Source organism: Eptatretus burgeri, chromosome 6 (genome assembly GCF_056783735.1).
Source record: "Eptatretus burgeri isolate ZD-2024b chromosome 6, Ebu_testis_v1, whole genome shotgun sequence".
In the NCBI taxonomy this organism is placed as follows: Eukaryota; Metazoa; Chordata; class Myxini; order Myxiniformes; family Myxinidae; genus Eptatretus; species Eptatretus burgeri.
Genome location: NC_140966.1, coordinates 24,240,162 through 24,245,161, shown reverse-complemented (window position 1 = coordinate 24,245,161; position 5,000 = coordinate 24,240,162).

Sequence of the window (5,000 nt, the reverse complement as noted above, 5' to 3'; positions counted from 1 at the left end):
TCCTGAAGAGTCGCAGCCCTCATGAATGACATTTATTCCCTCTAGACAACGGGTTTGGGCCTAACTACACATATACTTACCGAGATATCTCACCTAAGGGACCTGAATGGTGGTTTGCGAATTTGGTCAACCACAACACTACCCCCTCCCCTTTTTACAGACTCGTCCCGAGTCGTCAAATTTTCGTGTGCCATCATGTGTAGTTTTCCCCTCGTACATTTTACCTACGGATCCCTGAGTACGACATTCATGGTATTCGTGTCCCCAAAATAAATAACCTAAGGGCTGAGTAACTACCTAAACAAACTCACTCACACGGACGACTTAAATAAAATTGCCGGCGCGAAGACAGACATGCCGGGGGCGCACTAATATTTACAGTACATCTTAACCTTAACTTACAAATTTTACACTAAACCATGGCCCAGGATCAATGAACTCTGCAAAAGAAAAGCAGTTAGCAGGGAGCCAGGCTGCTCGCATGCAGTCTCTGGCTCAAAACAATGCAGGTGACAGGGAACGTGGCTGGCTGCTCACACGCAGTTCAAGGCCTTCCCTTTTGAACTGAAAGCAGTGAACCACAACGGTGCATGGGCTGCACAAACGCAGTCTCCGTGCCAGCTCAAGTGGCACACGCAATGAGCACAACGAATGGATGGATGAATGGTTTGAACTCAACGCAGTGAACCACAACGGTGCATGGGCTGCACAAATGCAGTCTCCGTGCCAGCTCAAGTGGCACACGCAATGAGCACAACGGATGGATGGATGGAAACAAACACGGTGCACGGGCCGCCACTGCAGGCCCGTGTTGTAGCTGCCAACAGGGCAGTTCTCGCAGCTTGCAAACTGTTGCCTTGCGGATCCTGGCGCACATGGAAATGAACAGGGGGGGGGGCAACGCAAAAATTGAACGGGGCTGGTGAACAGGGGCAGTGGGCATGGCATGGCAAAGGTAGCAGGCAAACATAGCCCGCAGATGAATTGGCCGGCACAGGCCTTGAAGTAACACAGCTGCAGATGATCCGGCCGGCACAGGCCTTGCAGCAACACAACAGCTGCCGATGAAGTGGGCCGGCACAAGCCTTGAAGAAAAACAGCCAGCCGGCAGATGAAGCTGGCCAGCCTTTGCCGTTCAGTGGAGGTTGGTGGAGGGAGTGCGGTGGTGCTGGCCACTTGGAAGGCGGGCTCGGACCTACCTACCTGTCTCCCTCCCACCTATCGCCTTTGCCTGTCACTGTACATACCCACTCCCTTAATTTGTCAAACCCCAATTTAGCCCCAACTTATTTTTTTTATTTTTATGTTTACTTCCCCTCTATAAATCGTCCCCTAACCCCCTTTATCTTCTTTGTTCGGCTAACCTATCCTGTCACCGAGCCAACTCCCAACCCCTACGTTCCCTTCCCGGAGGGGAACAAGGGAGAGCTAGCGTCCTGTGTCGAGGCCCAACGAAGCCTCAGAATGGCCTCCCCAGAGTTCGGCGATCTTAACACCAAGTGGGTCCAGCGGCCCACAACAACAGCGAGGGGATGAATGGTGCGGAGGGGTACATCTCCTAATCTACCCTAACCATTTAACTGTTAAACTACCCCGGGGCTTTCAACAAGCGCCTCTCTCTTAAACTATTGGTTCTAACAACCCAGATTCCCGTCGCTTGTGTTGGTGTCCTCACAATTTTGGGCCTCGCCCCCCCCCAATTTTCTCTCCGTGCCCTCACACGGTCTCATGGCTGGGACACGTGGCCCCCTTTGGCAGGCACGACCCTCTGCCGAATCTCCCGCTATGGCACCCCCGGGCACTACACTGCCTCCGAGCCTACCAGCTCCCTAACACCGGGGAGTGCCCCCCATGGCACCTCCCCTGAAACGCACACGTGGCAGGCTGGCTTCCCGGGCCCCTTTCCGAGGGTCACCCGTGCCCACAACACTGCCCACGCGGCTAATGGCGCCCCGGGCCCCCGCACCAAGCAGGCGCACCCGTGCCCACTATGCTATCCCGGCCCCCCATGGGCCCTTGGCCTACCACGGCCGACTAGCCTGGTGCCCGGGGTACCCACTCAGCGATACTCACCTTTCGCAGCCACGCTCCCAGCCCGTCAACAGGGCTCCTGCACCCCTCCAAACGGGTTTCGAGCCTACACTCCCACCAACAACAAAACGACCTCCATTTTTAAATTTAACTAACTCCCTAACTCAATCTACACTGACCCGGGGGTCCCTTGGGCGGGAGTCACTCCTCCCCCCAATCACTCATCGCACCATGCATTCCCCATTCGCTCCATACACACAGACCCGCTGGCCTCACTCACTCACCAAGCACATGCTTCCACTTCACTCACCAACTCTTCAACACACTCACCGCTGAACTCTGTCATCCTTCTAACTACATCCCCTAACTAACTCGTGCTCCCACGTCGTCCCTTAAACTAGTAGCACGTTCCATTTAACCTACGTAGCTAAGCTACGTCCCCTCTACACATCCAAAGTCTGTCACTGTCTCTAAATCATAAAAATCATTTTATTTCCCAACCTAAAGCTCGCTGTCGTCCCTCTAACTAATCCATTCCACGGACTCCATGAGGACATGCCCCTGCCCCATGAAGTCGGTCTCGCTAAGCTAACCCTTCCCCCTAACTAGTTTCCATCCTGTGCCCAGGATAAGGGGGTCTTCCACCCCTTGCCCAGGAATCCTGTGCACCCGAAAGTGAGGCTTGCTGTTTTTTTTTGTTTTTTTTTTCATGCGCAGCACCAGCGCGGCAACTCGCGCACTTTGCACCTGCCCGTGACGTCATGCAGCTGCACGTGTTCCTCGTCCCTCCTTGGACGGTACCATCCGGCAGGGATACCCCTCCTGCCGGATTCCAACCCCACGTGCAGCCATGGCGTCACCGTGCGCATAAAAAAACACAAGCCCCACGTCTCGAGGGGTTCCCCACGCGAACACATGTGCTTTGCCCGTTGGAGCTTAACACACACGATCGCGTGGAGAACCCGTCCGGTCCAAATCCATTATCCTGCCTAAACTTTGTCCGTCCGCGGGATCGGCAAATCCACCGCGTGCGTTTCCGGACCGAGACTTCACTCTCGCAAGCGAGCACGTGGCGGTCTCGTGCGTTGCACAGCACGGACCTCGTGCTCACTGCTGGGTGAACCCGGCACGGTCCTCGAAACAGCTGCAGCCGCTACTCGGCTTCCTTTCTTCACATGTCTCCGTCGTCGCCTCCATTCCACCCACGCACACCTGCGTGTTACGACGCTCACAGTCCATTCCATCACATTCACACCGGGAGACGCGGCTGCGTGCTCCCGCATGCCAACCGACATCTCCCTCACATACCGCTCTCTCACACACACGGTCTCCCTTGCACACAGCGACCTTGCACACGGCCGTTCACTCACGCATGCTACCTCTCTCGCACACGTGGCTCCACGCACTCGCGGCCTTTCACTCACTCGTAGTGCCTCACTCACACACGCGGGGGCACTCACCCGCGGTGTTTCATCCACACACGGCGTGCTGGGAAGCACACACTCCGGCACACTCGCCACCACACCACTCACACGTGGTGCTCCATTCATACTGGCCGTTTCATCCACACACACGGCCTCACTCACACACGGTGCCTCACCCACACACGGCGACGCACTCACGCCTTGCACCACACACACAGGGACAACGACACTGGGGATTCGTGTCCCCACAAGGGTCTCCGGGGCCTCTATACCCCCCAAGTTCTCCGTGCACCTGTCCACAGCACCCGTCCCCTCAACCTCGCAAAGCATGACCGAACTCACCTGGTCGTACCTCGCCTCAAGAGGGCATACTCCCTCCCCTCGTTCCTGGAGGAGGCTATCCCGCTGCTCGCCCTGGGTCTCCACCCAGTCCGCCAGCTCAACCTCATCGTCCTCCACTACCTCTGTGTGTGTGTGTTCGTCTCGAACCTTGTCCAATTCATGCAGTCTCTCCTCTATTTTTTCTGTCTCCCGTGTCTCTATACATTTATAAGTTTCTGTTGTCCCCTCCTGTCTATTAGTCTCCGCTTCTTTCTGGCGTCTTTCCCTTATCTTTATGTAGGTCAACCTTGCTTTCTCTTTAAGTCGCTCCCGTCCTTCCCTGTTTTTCACTCCTTGCTCTTTCACGATCTCCGCGTACCTCATCCTTGCTTTCCGTATTAATTGTTCTTTTCTCTCCCTCGCAATTACTTTCACCTCGTCTCTTGTCTCCCGAATTACTTTTTCCTTACCCGCCTCCACCGCGGGCCCGACAGCCGTTGCACCCCCTTCCAGCTCGTTCGTTCCTACACGTGGAGTTGCCATTTTAAGCTCCCTGCTTACGGCCTTCATGCCCGCCTGCAGGCATCGGCCCATGTTCTGCGTCTCACCCCGGAGCTTTTTAGTTTCTTCCTTCATTTGCTTGTTCATTCCTTTCATTTCGTTTTTCATTTCATTCGTGTTTGTATCCATCTTTTCGTTCATGCCTTTCATTTCGTTTTTCATTTCATTCGTGTTTGTATCCATGTTTTCGTTCATGCCTTTCATTTCGTTTTTCATTTCATTTGTGTATGTATCCATCTTTTCGTTCATTTGCTTGATCATGTTCGCTGTCATTTCCGCATACATTTTTGCCAGCATGGTGAATAGCTGGGCCATGTCGGGTGCGCTTGGGTGAGCCGTTTCGGCAGGGGTTGGGGAAGGGTTTTGGTGGAGAGGGGGAGGGGAGGTGTCATACACCGCGGCCGCTGCCGCACCTATTTCGGGCTCTGGGTTCAGTTGGGCGAGTTCGTTTTCCTGTACAATCAACATTTCCTGCACGGGGATTTCATCCTGAGCCATGGATTCTACATTACTACACATATACATTTCTAATACCCCCGGCTCCTGCTCGCCTTGAGACGCCATCTTGCTTCTCTTAAAGGGTTAATTTAGCTCGCTCGTAATTTGGAGGGAATCGGGGGTCGCTCCTCTCACCCCTGGACCGATTCCCGTGAATTTAATTGG